Source organism: Sander lucioperca, chromosome 12, assembly GCF_008315115.2.
Source record: "Sander lucioperca isolate FBNREF2018 chromosome 12, SLUC_FBN_1.2, whole genome shotgun sequence".
In the NCBI taxonomy this organism is placed as follows: domain Eukaryota; kingdom Metazoa; phylum Chordata; class Actinopteri; order Perciformes; family Percidae; genus Sander; species Sander lucioperca.
In genome coordinates this window covers 30,451,806-30,470,535 of record NC_050184.1, presented here as the reverse complement: position 1 = coordinate 30,470,535, position 18,730 = coordinate 30,451,806, and positions in this window count along the sequence as shown.

Below are 18,730 nucleotides of genomic sequence, written 5' to 3'. Positions count from 1 at the left end.
CTGCACACAGTGGTTTGGCTGGATGGTAATTATGTTAAATCAGAAACAACGGCGACGAGGAAGGTTGCCTCCGCCGAAGTTCATAACTACCTGACAATGGACAGGGCATTAACCAGATTAAACCATGGTAACTTGCCAAAATAACATACATATATATATATATAAAGATTATTTTTTGGGCATTTTAGGCCTTTATTATACAGGACAGCTGAATATTGAAAGGGAAAAGCAGGACGGAATCGAATCCGCGACTGCTGCGTCAAGGCCTGAGCCTTAGTACATGGGGTGCATGCTCAACCAGACTAGCAATGGGATATATTTATAGTCCGCTCAGCTCAGACGAGCCAGGGAGCTAACGCTATGCTAGCAAGATTCAAAGACAATAACATCGTGCACGGTTGGCGATCAGTAAATATAATTTGACAGTATGTTTAACAATAAGACAAGCTAGCTATCAGCTATGGCATTGTCCCAAAAACAATATAACGATTTTCAGGAGCAATTATCCGCCATGTGTACTGTTGGCCGCAGCCTGAAGTAACAACCTGAACAGGGAACGGGGTGTGAGATAACGTTTTTCGCTGTGAAACAAAGTCAGTTCAGAGTGTAACTGACTTCCTGCAGATGTGTGTCAGCGCCATCCTGTGGTGTTCAGAGGACGCTCTTTTCGCTTGGATGTCCGTTACCTTCCTCTTCCTTTGTGTTGGCGTTCTAAACTCCGGTGGATTTCTGAGGACTATGATTAACTGCTCCTCAGATCTCTGCAGGGTAAATCCAGACAGCTAGCTAGACTATCTGTCCAATCTGAGTTTAGATTTGCGCCACCCATGACAATTGTGATTGGTTTGGACTAGCCAGACCCTCCTCCGCAGCGCTGTGGAAGAAGGTCTGGCAATGCCAGACTACACTCAGTGTTGAAAATAACAGATTCACATTTTCCTTCTCTTTTAATGTAGCACATTCATTTAGACATTTAGGCAGACAGTCAGTTTCACCAGAACTCCTTTAGTAGGTAGTAGTAGGTGTCCTATAACACTTTTTTTATGGACACTCTGCAGCCAATCAGAATCAAGTATTCACCCAGACCATGGTTTAATGTTTTATAATCCCTAAGCCTCTAATATGACCACCACCTTCTATAACTACATCACACACCACACCCACATTCAGTCTCTGTTGGTAGATTGTGATGCATAAATAACTTTCACAAACTGACATTATACTTTAGAGCTGCATTTGTATGAACATTTGTACAAAAACAGTACCATTCTTTTTCCTTCCATGTCAGAAAACCTAAGCTGTACATACTGTTTCAGAGCAGCCACACTCAACAATAAGGTGTGAAATGTTGACCCTTTTCAGCTGTGTCAACTTCTCGTTTTTGAAAATGTGTTTCAAGAGTTTCCTCTTTGTCAAATAGTAATGCTTGGTTTTAAACTTTGACCATGGCAGGGTACCGGAGAAGTGAAGGAAATATGAACAGACCTGGTAAAAATGGATCTCAGTTTGATCTGCATCTGTATGGTTAGCTGCATCAAAAGTAATCATGGGAAAAATGCACTTTTCCAAACTGATGCCTGCCAATGGCCCCTCACCACCAAGTGACTCTGCATGAAGTAACACTTATGACAGGACACGCTACACTATGGGGGACGGTATCAATCAATCAATCAATCAATCAATCAATCAATCAATCAATCCAATTTATTTTAAGTGTAAACTGACCATTACGCATGGTCTCAATGCATTTTCCAATTAAATAATGCACAGCAACAAAACAATTGAACAGCATTAAAGCAGTAATAATAAACAATACAAAACCAGCAACATAAGACAATAACTGAAAAGGTTAGTTTGTGAAGGACGCAGAAAGGATGGTGTGCTATGATTGGCTGTAATATAATGAGTAGAGGTGGGTTTTCAATTTAGATTAAAAAATGTCAACATGTAGTGGGAGGCCATTCCTAAGATGAGGGACACGGTAGGAGAATGCTCTATAACCAACTGATTTTTTGTTTACTAGGGGAATGACCAGGAGACCAGCATTACAATATATTACATTACATGTCATTTAGCTCAGTGGTTCCCAACCTGGGGTCCGGGGACCCCTCAAGGGGGCGGCAAAGATCACAGGGGGTGCACAAGTCTTTATCTGGTTTGAGGTTGAGGTAAAAAAAAAATATTTGCACGTTAAACAAAGTATGATAATACACTAGAATATATAATGTATACAAAAGTCTGTATAAAAACTATATATTTTTGTTCTCGCTTAAAATTGTAGGCAGGCTACTTAGTAGGCTAACCTCCGGGACCTCTTGACCTGGGACCTGCTGTCATCAAGTCAGCTGCTAGCTGCTATCATCCTCGTTTTTCCTGCCGCCACGGCATCACTATTTTATGAATGAAACATAGCGGAGAAACGTAAAAGTGCTGATAACTCCTCTGTATCAAAAAAGAAAGTAAGGCTCTATCTCAAGAGTTACCTCAACTTCGGTTTTGGAGGGGGGGCTCAGCTTTTCTTAGACATGAGTAGAGGGGGCGCCAAGGAAAAAAGGTTGGGAACCACTGATTTAGCTGACGCTTTTATCCAAAGCAACTTACAATTGCTATATATCCGAGGTTGCACGCCTCTGGAGCAACTAGTGGTTAAGTGTCTTGCTTAGGGACACATTGGTTGCTGTATTACAGTGGAAATTGAACCCAGATCTCCAACACCAAAGGCATGTGTTATATCCACTGCGCCATCACCACCACCAGCATCAAGGAGGCGGAGAGAGCGTGCCGGTGTTCATGGTGTTATAAGCTCAGATAAATAAGGTGGTGTGAGTCATTGCAGGGCCTTATATGTTTAAAGAAGAACCTTAAAATAGCTCTAGCACTGGGAGCCAGTGAAGAGAGGCCACAACGGGTGTTACATGATCATATTTTCTAGTTTTTGTCAGAATTCTGGCTGCAGTGTTCTGAGCAAGTTGAAGGTCTGTAGTGGTACAGTTTGGAAGACCAGTAAAAAGGCGGGAAGACACAAATGCATGCATTACAGTTTCAGTATCACAAAATTAAAAGATGGGTTTAATGTTTACAATGTTACTGAGACAGAAAAGTGCTTGGTAATGGCCTTGATTTGAGACTGAAATGTCAGGCATGGATAAAAAATGACACCAAGGGTTTTGATGCTTGAGCTTTCCGAGATAATACAGCCATCAATATTAATATACACACTCTTAAACAAGTGACCATGTTTGGCTGGTCTTACAACTAATAGCCCTGTTTTATTAGCAATTTACAGCAGAAAGTTCATACCCACCCATCTTTTAAGGTCTGATACACATACTTCTAAATTTGGGAGTTGGGAAAGGTTGTTTGGCTCTTTGGGTACATATAGCTGGGTATCAACAGCATAGCAGTGATATTTAACATTGTATTTGCTAATAATGTTAGCAAGGGGAAGCATATAGATAAAAAAAGAGCATTGGGCCAAGCACCGATCCCTGGGGTACACCAGATTTCACTCTAGAGGAGTCAGAGTTTTTATTGTTGTAGTTGACATGTTCAGTTGTTTGATATATATGACTGAAACCATGAGAGGGCTGTCCCCTGTACACCAATATCATTCTCAAAACAGTGGAAGAGTATGCTGTGGTCCACAATGTCAAAAGCTGCACTCAGGTCAATGAGCAGCAACAGAGATGTTGAGTCAGAGTCGGAAGTCATTAATAGATCATGAACTACTTTGGTCAAAGCTGTTTCAGTTAAGTGATAGAAATGGAAGCCAGATTGAAATTTATTGAAAAGATTGTTGTTGAATGAAGTAATTTGGCTCGCAACAGCCTGGTCAAGGAGTTTTGACACAAATGGTAGATTAAAGTCATGGTTCGGAGTATTTTCACCCTAGGGTCCTTTGCACCATCACCTCGAGCCACACAACCCCCCATAAGCTTTTTTCCCTTGGTCGAACATTGGGCTAGTTTGTGCTATCAGCCGAATGGCTTAGTGCAGGCGCTAATGGAACCAACTGTGTATCTTGTAAATTACCCCACTAATAATGATTGACTAGAATTGTACCAAACTTCTACAGTAGTACAAATAGGTTCTTTACTCTGTAAGTACACCAGGAGTTTATTTAAATAGCACTTACCTGATGGCTTCTCTCTGCTGTTAGCGCTGCTAGCTAGCTAGCTCTCTAATTCTCCTCCTTCCTTCGAATTTGAGCCACTCATCGTCACGTTCGATCTTAACCTTAAACTCTGCCATTTCGTTGATCTCTTCCTCTGTTCTCTCGCTTCTTGCTCCTTCTTCACTACTTTACCGGTAGGCTCTTCTGGCAATAGATGTCGTGCTCTGTGCAGGATCTCGTGAGATCCCACGAGATCCCGCACAGGCACAACATCTATTGCCGGAAGAGACTACCGGTAAAGTAGGAGGAGCTACAACTAATGGAGGAGAATCGGAGAGAATGCCTCATTTTATGAGTACAGACAGGGTTCGAATTACGTGGGAGCCTGTGGGAGCTGAGCTCCCATAGAGAGAGGATGAGCTCCCATGAAAGCAGTAAAATCATACACCTGTGGGGGTCTCTAAAAATCATCAGCACCATTATTTAAATCACAAATAAAGCACTTTTCCCAAACACACGGAGCTCTGAAGCAGACCTGTGCGTCGCTTAGTGTCCACTCTCGCTGTAAAAATAGAGATGAGCAATGCGCCTTCCGTTCCGTGGTCTGTGCAGCTTCACGTTTATAAAGGACGTGCTCTGCTGTCAACATGCTGTGGCGGATGTGTTGCGTTTGAGCTCCGTGTATTTCTGCCGTAGTTTCAGTTTCCCACCTCCGATGTAGAGCAGCGTACAGCCACTTCTCTAAACTTTGTCTCATTCAGAGACCAGAGTCTCAAACGGGGCTCTGAGTCTGTCAGGAGGTCTGAGATCTACCGTATCAGCAGAGCAATCACGTACTGCACAGCAGGCTATGGTGCAGGTAGATTATTTTCTGAAATATAGTGACTTTATTCTTGTAATAGCCTATTATCACTTTATTTTTCTCAAAATATCACGACTCCTTCAAAACACAGAGACCACAGATGGGATATATTTTGAATGTGCACAAAGTTTTAGACATGAGCAGAAATCTTGCTCAAACACATCTGAAATACTACAGTCCAGGGCTTTATTAATAAATTAAAATGTATTCATATATCATTGAGGTGAATAATTGTCATATGCACATTTAAGGAGGTTACTTCCTCAACAAAAGACGCAAAAGAGGAGGGAGGAGTAAATTATAGGCTACATGTGTGCTGACTCAGATATAATTAGAAAAGTCAATCTACAGGAGAATAAATAGCAATACAGAATGCCTGAGAGCCTTATTGTAATATATTCCATTATGTTTTTATATTTGGATTGTAATCTATGTTTCCCTTTACATAAAGATATTTCCAGCATACATTGATTCAGAAAAACGTAAATATGTGCATAAAAATTCACCAGAATGCAGGAAATGAAATGTTTAATGCTCCAAATTTGCTAGACTACTTTTTTTTTTTTTTTTTAAAGAGACCCCCACAAAGATGAAATCATAATCCGAACCCTGAGTACAGAACCTATTTGTACTACTGTAGAAGTTTGGTACCATTCCGGGCATTATTAGTGGGGTAATTTACAAGATACACAGTTGGTTCCATTAGCGCCTGCACTAAGCCATTCGGCTGATAGCACAAACTAGCCCAATGTTCGACCAAGGGAAAAAAGCTTATGGGGGGTTGTTTGGCTCGAGGTGATGGTGCAAAGGACCCTAGGGTGAAATTACTCCGAACCATCACTTTAGAGATTGGCCTGTAATTGTTAACAACTTGTGAGTCAGTATTTGTTTTTTTAAGCAGCGGTTTAATAACAACGGTTTTAAAAGCTGAGGGCACAGAACCCACGCAAAGCATAGTACATACTAGTTATATTCAGAATATATCTACTTAAAACAGGAAACAGCTCTTTAAAAGGTTAGACGGTAATGGATCTATTATGCAGGTTGTAGATTTAGAGGCAGTTACCAGACTGGCAAGGACCTCAGGGAAAATGGTTTGGAACCGTGAGAGATTGCAGTTGGTCTGGGTCGCAGTGCCAGGATCCACCAAAATACTGGAGAATTTGTAGCCTGGATTCTGAGATGAGTATGGGCCAGTGAAATTAGTGAAATAGTGTGCTTTCAGGGGTCTGAAGGTAGTGATTGCAAGAATGGATTGATGAGTTTTAATAACCATGGCTAAGTATTTGAAAGAAATCTCCGAAAAGTGCATTTAGTTCAGGTGAACTAGTTTGAATGTATAGTTGCAATATCACCTCCCTTATTTCCTTCTCTAGCAGAGAATAAGAAGCTGTTGTCCAGAGGAAAAGCCTCAATAAGTGTTGCTGAGGCACTGGATGAGATCAAAGATTCAGTGAGGAATACGAACCGTAGTCTATACTGAGAAATAAAATCATGAATGTAGAGACTCTTACTAGAGAGTGATCTAATGTTTAATAACTTAAATTTGACTACATTTAATCACCAGAGGAGGACATGAGAGAATGTAATGTGTCCGGTTTTGACATTGTCTGTTGGCGAGGAACAGCAGTTAGGTTTGATAGTTGTGTGCAAACTGAGTTGAGTACACCCAGGTGAACTCTGAGACAAGCAGGAGACATCACTTACCATGCACTCCTTAACTTTAAATGTGCAACATCTCTAAAACAATCATTACTTGCTGAGCAACACATAGTATTTACTTTTTAAATTGACTGATGAATGCATGTGTCACAGTAAAGGAGGAAGTATATCTACATCTGTATCTCTGTGGTTTAACACTGACCAATTCTTCTTCTTTGTGTTTTATCATTTCTGCTTTTTGCTCTGTGTATGTGGTATGTGGTTATTGCTGAAATGCGCTGTATGTAATCAGACTGAGTAAGAGAAAACTATCTCTAAATTACAAGAAATGTTTTTAGTAGATTATTTCTTTGTTGCTTCTTAGCAATAAATCATATACCATTGGAAAGCCTGATTATTTCCCTTTTAAATGGTACCACATTTGTAAGGAACATGCATTCGTGGGATGAAAGGCAGAGCTGAGTATGTGAGTTGCGCCCATGAAAAAATTGCCAAATCTTCTCTTACAATGCTAAACATCATAATCTACCAATGATACTGCCTTTGTTTAATTCATTGCACTGCACTATATTGGGAATTTCATTCTTTTATTCCTGTATTTAATCTGTTTTTGATTAACTGTTAATTTTGTATGAATTGCTTTTAATTTTGTATTAACTATTTTTAATTTTGTATTAACTTGTGTGGTGGAAGTATTTCGATGCAGCAGATGTAGATGTTTTAAAATAGGAAGGTGAAACAAAATAAGGACAGTCGAAGACTAAACCAAGTTAGGTTTTTGTATTTTATTAAGTATATTTGCAAATATAGGAGGAACACGATTTCACAAAAGGCACAGCAGCCCCGTGTGGAAAAGTGTCTTCAATGAGTGAACAGAAACACTGAGCTTGTATACACAACAAGGAAATGGGAGCGATAACCACACATGTTCTGGTCTAAACATGACTTGGCATTTCTTCCAGGCATATCTGGACACAAGAGACAATCTAACTCTTCCCTCTTGCCCTACTTTCACCCTGGGGTCACATACCCCGTACATCTCGAACTAGCAAGGGAACACTGGATCTTCACAGAAAGATGGTTTACTGTGACCTTGTACCTTTATCAGTTCAAACAAGGCCTGTACGCATTTGTCTCCAGACTTTGTGTAAAAAGTCATAACTAAGAATTTGGAGTAGGAATTTTGGGAGGTCCTATGAATTTGAGATTCTTCATTTGATATTCTGTGGAATGATTCCTGCTAAATTGACTAAGCATCCAAAGCAAAACAGAATTTTAACATTTTTAACAATTGTTTATGCGTGATTTACAATTTATTTTTCCCCCTTTTCCTAATTTTGTTAGGCACATCGATGGAAACTACAAACTTGTGAGATGGAGGATGGTGTTCCACGGCTGTGTAGATGGTTTTAGTCGAACCATCATTTACCTTGCTTGTCTAGACAACAACAGAGCCTCTAGTGTTTTGTCACTTTTCATTACTGGTGTTGAGAACTTTGGATTACCATCCAGGGTGAGATGTGACCAGGGAATAGAAAATACTGGTGTTGCCCCAGTTTCATGCTTTACAGGAGAGGGTTAAACAGACATAGTGTTATCACTGGCAGATCAGTCCATAATCAAAGAATAGAGATTATGGGCAGAGCTAAATCGAGTATTGTCATTTCATTTTGTTAATCTTTTCAACTTCATGGAACAGAATAACATATTAGATTCACTTAATGAAATCCATTTATTTTGTCTTCATTATATTTATTTGCCACGACTTTGAAGGGCTGCATGTTGTGGTTTTGGAAATTTCTGTTAGGTTTCAGTATTTTACTTTGTATTTTGTTCTATTTCTGTTACCTGTATTATTGATTTCTGTATGTATCTTGTTTTGTATATTTCTGTTGTGTATATTTGTATTTACGTATTTCCCTGAGATTTCTCTATGTATTTCTGTTTCCTGTTTTATTTTGATAGTCTGTTTTCTGTCCTGTCATGTCTAGTTTTACTTTTTGTGTTCCCACCTTTGTTGATTGTCCTGCCCCGCCCTGATGTGTTTCACCTGTTGTATCACCTGTCCCTCATTTGTTCATTACCTCATGTATTTAACCTCTGTGTTCCCTTTGTCTCTTGTCAGATCGTTTTGTGTCTGTTTGTGCCCGTGCCCTGCCACCCTGCGTGTGTTCGTGTGCTTCCCTGTGTTCTTTTGTGAGTTTTTCCGTGTGATTCTTTTCCTGTGGTTTTTCCAGCCTCTGTGCTGTGTTTTTTGTTGCAATAAATCCTCTATGCCAACTTTCTCCTGCCTGCCTGCTTCTCCCTGTGTTTGGGTCCACTATTCCTCACTCCCCCTAACACTGCAACTGAATTTCAGAACCAGTGGAACAGCCATGGTCTCTCAACACAAGGCAGACAAACTCCACTTCAGCTGGGGCAAAGGGGCATAGTCAATAATGTTGGAATGCATAACCCTAGTATGAATGGTGTTTATGACATGCGAGTGACTTTGCTATTGATGACAGACCACTCTCACAGTTACAGACAATGTTGTTGTTGTTCCATCAATGAACATTACTATCAGTGACACAACAATGGAGACACTTCAGCAGACCTTTGATCCATTTGAAGATTATGGAAATCATGGTATAGATTTATTTTTGCAACCTTGTGCATATTCTTGAGAGGCATTCCTAATATTCTGACCATAATGCGGTCTTAAAAAAGAAACCAAACCTGTCCAGGAGCTATACTGCATAAGTTGAAAAAGGATATCAATAGTAGAAGCACACAGGATATTTACTTACTATAGTTGTGTAATATAAAGCAAAACTGCCTTTTACTGCCTATGTGACAGTACAGCACTTTACTTAAAGATATTGTTATAAGTCATGGTATTATTGTATCATATTTATTTGTTCAAAAAATTGTTAACGAAAAGGTGAAACATGAAACACTGAGAACCAAATTTGTTCATTCTTTTGGATCTAGAGATCTCAATAAACTGGATTAAAATCTGACTTGTTTTAACATATGTCCTTTGTTGAACAGGATAAAAACATCTAACAACATTAATACATTGGTAATCTGCAGAAATGGACATCAAGAGAAACAAGCACACGACAGCAGAAGAGACAGAAGATGACAAAAGCAGACCTTTTTTTGCATTGCACATACAGCAATCAAATACCAAATAAATAATGAAATAGTTAATGAAATAGTTAACAAGAACAATAAGTTACATTATACAATGTAGTTGTAGGAGTGTACCATGTGTATTGTTCATTGACAACTATTGATTAAACTAAAATTGTCATGTATGTTAGCAAGTATCAATAATAGTACAAAATCGAAAGATCTAAATCTTAAAACATTTACATTTGTAGGCCTACTAACCTTTCACTATGCAGGCTTGCTAGTATAGCCTGGTTCAGTTCCTCCTCATCAGAGGAAAGGGCAGACAGTACAGACATTATTGAAAGGTAGTTATCATAGTTTGCTGCTTGATGGTGTGTTGAGGTAGAGGGTAACTCAGAGGAATGACTTGCTGGAGTGCTGCTTTGGTAGGGTGAGCTTGTACCGTTTGGCCAAGTCAGGACCAGGGTTGGATCAACTGAAGGTGTTCCTCCAAATGGTAGGGTAGAAGGCTGACTGGTGGAAGGACATACTGGCAGTTTATTAGAAGAAGCGCTTGCAGAAATGGTGGTGTCAGATGAGATATTGCTGTGGTAGGTCGAGGCTGGAGTATGAGTGGATAAGACTTCACGTCCAAGTGATGAGGCAAAAGACTGAACTGCAGAAGTACTGTTTGATGGGGAGGCAGTTGTTGGACTGGTCAAACTGTCTGAAGATGCATAAGAGTGTCTAGCTTATGTTAGAGATGAGGACTGTGGTTGGCAAGTTGAACTCAAATTGTTGTCATCGCTGCTATCATCCTTAAAACATTCATCATCCAGTACCTGGAAACATCAAGATTTGTCTTTATATTTCCAAGAGTTACTTCTACCATCCATCTTTTAGAGTGACATATCCCAAAGAGTACCAGTATCCCCTCCTAATTATAAACTATATTACTCCAACAAAGAAGAAGACAATTTAGTCCATTTCTGGTCTTAAATTGAACATTGTAAACATTCAAATTATTTTTATAGTTCCACAAATGTTTATAGTAACTAAACTGAAATGAAAGTTTAAGAAGAAACTATTAAACTAAACTAAACTATCTATAAACTATTACTACCCCCAAAAAACTAATAACCTGTCACACAGGTGTATAATGCCCCTGGGAATTTATTATAATTGTAATTTATTATGTATTCACAACATGGAATATTCAATTCCTAAAGCCTCTTTTTTTACATTTCTTATTGAGGCCATTGTCCACTCAGGACAGAGTTTTCTAATTAATTTTTAATTTTTAGATTATAAAAATGTTCAATATGACCAGTTCAGCATAAATCAGTTAAGCAACCATCGGTTTTGTGTAAAGTAGACAGTATTTTATTGACGGTCACTATGGCAGTTACGTGCGATGAAGCAAAGGAACAACAGTCATTGTGTGGACTGTGGTGAAGATAGTTTAAGGTTGGATATTCGAAATACATTCTTTAGTGACGTCTTCTTAATAGTTTCAGTGGCAGAAGCAGCAGGAGTCCGCCGGAGGACGGTTAGCCGATTGTATGTTGAATATTCAACCTAAAACTAACTTCAACCTGGTCCGCACAACAGCTGTTGTTCCTTCTCTTCATATTTACAGTAACGTAATTAACATATTTACATCTGAGGAAGCCAGGACATGAACTTAGCGTGACAAAGAGCATGTTTGTGTGATGGTTGGGGTCAGAGTTTTTGTTTTGTTTTCTATTTTGCTAGTTCCTATTTATTTTCCGCTGTCAGTTTCTCTGTTGGCCCTGCCTCTCTCTGTGTCTCCTGTGTTTCCCCCCCTCCTGCCTGCTCCTGCCAGCTGACTACACACACCTGCTCGTCATTCCACCATCACCTCTCCCGCCGTGCACACCTGCCAGCCACCTACAATCAAGCCCAGTATTTGAACCCCGGATCCACTCATCATCTTCGTTTGATCGTTGCTTCAGTCATCCTGGTGACACGCAGTACAAGCTCTCTGAAAATTCTTGTACTTACCTGTCCCTGTCTGTTGCTGACCCTCTTTGTGTTTCTCCCCTGCAGCCATTCTCTCCATACCTCTGCGTTACCTCCAGTCAGCTGGCTTCACCATTCGGTCCCCTCCTCACGGCTCCCTGCTCCACCCTGCCTCTGCTTCTGCTCCGTCCTACCTCCGCTCCTGCTTCCAACCATCCCCTCTTCGACTCCCCTGTTCCCCGGACTCCAGTGCCTCCTCCTCGGTTCCCTCAGCTCCGGTTTCCCCGCGCGTCATCCTATCCCAGTGAGCTCCCTCGCCATCCTATCCCAGTGAGTCCCTCGCCATCCTATCCCAGCCCCAGGGCCCTCACTCCTGCCCTAGGCGTCTGCCTCCCCACTCCTCCTTACCTCTTGTCATTCTAATTCTAATAAACCTGTTTTTGCTGAGCCTGGCGTTTGGGTCCGTTCTGTCTCCCACACAACAGATTGAAGCCTTATAATATGTCAGTGCAGTGAGGGCATGAGATTGGACACGATTGCACGCTAAATCTAGGCTAGACAGGTGGGGTGGGGGTGGGGGGGGGGGGGGTGCGGTCACTTGCCAGTATACAATCAAATCAGTTATACAAATCAGCACCAGAAAAATAGAGCTTATTTATTCTTCCCTTTTCCCCATTTGCCAGTGTTGCTGCGTTTGATATCGCAAAGACTGCTGTGATCCTCCGGTTTGGCCTTGTGTCGCATGAGCTGCGTGGCCTGTAGCAGGGACTTGTGAGTTGCCGCCTGGCTGGTCTGAAAATTTGTCTCATTTCACTTTCTGCCGTGCTGTGAACATTAGGTGTAGATGAGCATGTCCTTTGCCGCTCGATGGCAGAAATAGTATCAGAAGATGTTAAAATAGTTCTTAAAACTCCAATGTCTTGTTGCAAAGCGTTCGTCTCCTCTCCGTCCATGCTGATCGCGACCTGAACATGACCCTGCTCGAGTTTCTCAGCCAATCACAGCATGAGGTTGACAGCCAATCACAGTGCGAGAAATTAGCTGCCATCCGTTTCTACTATACTCCTTCCATTTCTACTACTTTCTCTCACACACACACATTCTTCTCTCACATTTTCTTCACACATGCATACATTTTCTTCTTATATACATATATGATTTAAAATTTTGACTGCATGAGATCAAAAATATATGAATATGTATGTCAAATATAGAAATATGAGAGAAACATTTTACTGTGTGTGAGTTAAAATATAAAAATGAGAATAAAATGTATGAATGTGTGAGTTAAAAATATATTCTTATGAGAGAAAAAATGTGAAAGCAGAATGTATGTATGTGAGAGTACCAGAATGAATAATGTCTTATACGGCCCCTCATAGATTCATAGATCCATTATCTTTATTGTGACTATTATTGCCACTGTTCATCACCCCCCCCCACCAAGAGCCTGGATCTGTTCCAGGTTTCTTCCTAAAAGGAAGTTTTCGTCACCACTGTTACACTAAATGCTCTTGGGGGGGATTATTGGAATTGTTGGGTATTGTATTCAGGGGGTTTCCTGTTTAAAGTTTCCTTTCAATTTCACACAGGCTGTGTCACAGTTATTTTCCTCCGTTTGTTGCAGGATTTAGGTTTAGAGAATGTAAATGTATGTAAAACGATAAAACGTATGTATATAAATGCATATAAAACTAAAAATGTAATATAAAACTGTATTTATATAGCGCTTTTCTAACAACTACTCAAAGCTTTTACACAGTACAGGAACCATTCACCATTCACACACATTCAGACACTGTGGCCGAGGCTGTCATACAAGGTGCCACCCGCTCATCAGATAAACATTCACACACACTTAGACTCCGATGGAGCAGCATCAGGGGCAACTCGGGGTTCAGTGTGTTGCCTAAGGACACTTTGACATGGGACTGCAGGGCCAGGGATCGAACTACAAACCTTCTGATTCAACAACCATCACTAGAAAATGGCTGAAACCAGCAGATTGACATTATTTATGATATTTTTTAGGATGGAAAGAATGACTTTTTCTATTAGAAAGGACACATTTTTGAAAAGATGGGAAAGGTGGACTGAGTACATCCCACCTGTACGACCATCATTTGTTTGAGTTGTGGTCTTTATTAATTTATTATATTTGATTCTGTTGTGTAAGTAATTTGAGTATCTTGAAGGCACACCCCAATATTCTGGTTCCTCTAAGTTTGGTTTGATTTAATAGTTCATTTTCCATATTTAAACTTGTTTTTTATTGAAGATACTTTATTGGTCATTATATGTTTCTGTAATATTTATTATATTTGGGTTTTACTGTATTTTACAGAATGCTTGATAGAAGAGGATTACATTGTTCTGATCTTGCTTTAACTCAATAAAAAGAGAATTTCAAAAAATAAAAGATTATTTCAAATGGATTGTACAAATTCTGTCGTCGTGTAGCACAAACATAAATAAGTACAGTGTGAATATAAGTAGCAGATGATAAATACCACCTTGGTACATGTAGCTGATAAATTATTGTTGATATTATATTTGATGTGATGTATAGATACGTGCTGTGAGTCCAGGTTTGAGACTACGTGTGTAACACTCAGAGGGAGGAGTTCTATATTAAACTATATAACTGAGGCATATCACACATTTCAGCTGGCTCTGGGACTGATATGTTGATAAATGGTGATATGGTGATAAATGTGCTGTGTGTGTGTGTGTGTGTGTGTGTGTGTGTGTTTTTCCTCAGTAGGTTTTACTCACCACAGTTGCACTAAATGCTCTTGGGGAAATTGTTGGATCTTGTGTTCAGGGCGTCTCATGTTTAAAGTTTCCTTTGAATTTCACAGGTTGTGTCGCAGATTTTCCTCTGTTTGTTGGAGGATTCAGGATATGCTGCTGCTGTGTGATAGGTTTCTCTTATTATGTGATTCCAGAGAAACTACTCAGAGTTGGTACTTAAAGCTGATTGGACAGACAGACAGAGAACAGACAGAGAGAGGACAGACAGAGAGAGGACAGAGGAGACTGAGAGCTCAGAGCTGCTTCACCTGCATCTCCTCTCCAACAGGTAAGAACCACTAAACCTCTTCATCACACAGAGAACATCTAATACTGCTAAATACTGTCTAATCTACAGCAGTTTACAGTGTAGTACAAGGTAGTTAAGGTAGTTGAGGTTGAAATGTTGTTTATTGATATTTTAAAGTCATATAAATCAGAATCTGATTACTTTATTAATCTCCTCAGAGAAGTTATTTAGTTAGAGTTACTCACAGTCAGACTCCAGGTAACAATAAGAGACAATACGTGTATAAAATATAAAGTAACATAGTTACAATAAGACATAAATAATACATGTATAAAGTATAAAGTAACAGTTACAATAAGACATAAATAATACATGTATAAAGTATAAAGTAACATAGTTACAATAAGACATAAATACAATGTGTATAAAGTATAAAGTAACATAGTTAAAATAAGACATAAATAAACGTGTATAAAGTATAAAGTAACAGTTACAATAAGACATAAATAATACATGTATAAAGTATAAAGTAACATAGTTACAATAAGACATAAATAATACATGTATAAAGTATAAAGTAACATAGTTACAATAAGACATAAATACAATGTGTATAAAGTATAAAGTAACATAGTTAAAATAAGACATAAATAAACGTGTATAAAGTATAAAGTAACAGTTACAATAAGACATAAATAATACATGTATAAAGCATAAAGTAACAGTTACAATAAGACATAAATAAACGTGTATAAAGTATAAAGTAACAGTTACAATAAGACATAAATAATACATGTATAAAGTATAAAGTAACATAGTTACAATAAGACATAAATAAACGTGTATAAAGTATAAAGTAACATAGTTACAATAAGACAAATAAACGTGTATAAAGTATAAAGTAACATAGTTAAAATAAGACAAATAAAAAGTGTATAAAGTATAAAGTAACATAGTTACAATAAGACAAATAAACGTGTATAAAGTATAAAGTAACATAGTTAAAATAAGACAAATAAAAAGTGTATAAAGTATAAAGTAACATAGTTACAATAAGACAAATAAACGTGTATAAAGTATAAAGTAACATAGTTAAAATAAGACAAATAAAAAGTGTATAAAGTATAAAGTAACATAGTTACAATAATACATAAATAATACATGTATAAAGTATAAAGTAACAGTTACAATAAGACATAAATAAAAAGTGTATAAAGTATAAAGTAACATAGTTAAAATAAGACATAAATAAATGTGTATAAAGTATAACGTAACAGTTATAATAAGACGTAAATATTACATGTATAAAGTATAAAGTAACATAGTTACAATAAGACATAAATAAAAAGTGTATCAAGTAACAGTTACAATAAGACATAAATAATACATGTATAAAGTATAAAGTATAAAGTAACATAGTTACAATAAGACATAAACGTGTATAAAGTATAAAGTAACATAGTTACAATAAGACATAAACGTGTATAAAGTATAAAGTAACATAGTTACAATAAGACATAAACGTGTATAAAGTATAAAGTAACATAGTTACAATAAGACATAAATAAACGTGTATTAAGTATAACGTAACAGTTACAATAAGACATAAATAATACATGTATAAAGTATAAAGTAACATAGTTACAATAAGACATAAATAAACGTGTATAAAGTATAAAGTAACATAGTTACAATAAGACAAATAAACGTGTATAAAGTATAAAGTAACATAGTTAAAATAAGACAAATAAAAAGTGTATAAAGTATAAAGTAACATAGTTACAATAAGACAAATAAACGTGTATAAAGTATAAAGTAACATAGTTAAAATAAGACAAATAAAAAGTGTATAAAGTATAAAGTAACATAGTTACAATAAGACATAAATAAAAAGTGTATCAAGTAACAGTTACAATAAGACATAAATAATACATGTATAAAGTATAAAGTATAAAGTAACATAGTTACAATAAGACATAAACGTGTATAAAGTATAAAGTAACATAGTTACAATAAGACATAAACGTGTATAAAGTATAAAGTAACATAGTTACAATAAGACATAAACGTGTATAAAGTATAAAGTAACATAGTTACAATAAGACATAAATAAACGTGTATTAAGTATAACGTAACAGTTACAATAAGACATAAATAAAACATGAAGTAGAAAGTAAGGTTAGGTTAAAAATATATCTTCATGTGTTGGACCTGACAAGCCAGATCACTGGCGAGGAGGTGCCCCTTAGCCTTAAATTATGCTTATTAAATATCTACCCAGATGGCTTTATAACCTCTAACAAAGTTAGATCTCTACTGAATATTAGTTTTTTAGAAGCCAAACGATGCATTGCTTGCTCATGGAAATCAGACACACCTTGTGGCACATCGCAATGGTTGAGTGGAATGACTTTTTACTTAGCTTTAGAAAAGATAAGTTACACAACAAACAATAGGCTTGATAAGTTCTGGAAAATTTGGAACGTTTTCTTAAATTTCCTTGGGAATAACAATATGGATGTGGATGGTTGGAGTGATAACTAGCTGGACTGAGCATTTCTTTTTTGTCCAAATAAGATAACATACTCCTAATACACTCTGAACTGACTTTGTTTCACAGTGAAAAACGTTATCTCACATCCCGTTCCCTGTTCAGGTCAATACTTCAGGCTGCGGCCAAAGTACACATAGTGGATAATTGTTCCTGAAAATCGTTATATTGTTTTTGGGAGTTGCTGTGTAAGTGTCACGCAGTACTGTGAGGTGCTTTGTTACCAGCAAAACAAGGCGTTTCCACTGTTTAAAAAAAAACGTAAGCTCCACAGGATGGTTTCTTCAATAATTTATTTAAAATCCAACCGGTTCCTTCTGCACAGCTATAAAAAGACAATGACTAAAAAGACTAAAAAACACAGCTCTGCTCCAGCAGGTCACAGCCCCAACTTCTCTTTCTTTGTCCTCCTGTTTGTTTCACCTCCACACCTGTTTCGCGTCCACCTTTAACAACCACATCATTAGATCCTGTGGCCAATCATGAGCTGTGGGAGGGGTGTGGTCCAGGCAATCACAGCTGCTTCACATAATCCCAGTCTAACAAACAATTAGAAAAACACACAGCAAATCCACAAACTCATGCAACTAATAACTATTAAAACATGCAACACATCTACCAATAAAACCAAATGAAAAATACACACACTGCTAAAACTCAAACTGGGTAATTACAAAAACAGGTAACGTTGGGAACAAAATTAAAAAACTGCCCAAAGTCACATTCTGACATTAGCAGAGAGAAACATAAAAGAAGTATCTGATCAGAGATCAGCATAATTTAAAGACAACAGTTTGACCAACACCTTCATCACTCTCCAGTGGCTAAAATATGGAGATGGTTTGCCATGAAGAGGATCATCGATATGGAAACGTCCCTGACCCCTCAGCCAAGAGGGTTGAATCAAAGATCTGCTCTGATGAAGACAGGAACGTGGCTGCTGCAGAGCCCGGTGAGGAAGAAATTCTTATGGTTTCACCATTATAAGGTTCAGTTTTAAAATGCAACAATGTTAACAGTAATCTCAAGGATCAAAGGATCACAGATCAAAAAAAATATTATTGCGTGGCCATGCGTTATTAATGCCTGGGAGCGAGATAAATAAGTTGTGGCCACGTGTTATTAATGTTATATTAATGTTAGACTATTAAAGACGCACACAACTCATTTAATAACAACGTTAGAGCTAAAGATAGGAGCCAGTTGTTATCAGCGAAACAAGCTACAAAGTTATAGGGCAATTGTACCTTCTTTACATTCACAAAAGTGCTCGTTTTGCCGTTGACAGGCTCAGATTATTATTCTAAGGGTCTGACAACGTTATGGAAAGGATTTCTAAGGAGGTCGACCTTTCTGGTAAAGAGTAAGATCCTTTTATTAACATAAAAACATCCGCGGAATTGCGTCCGCTAAACC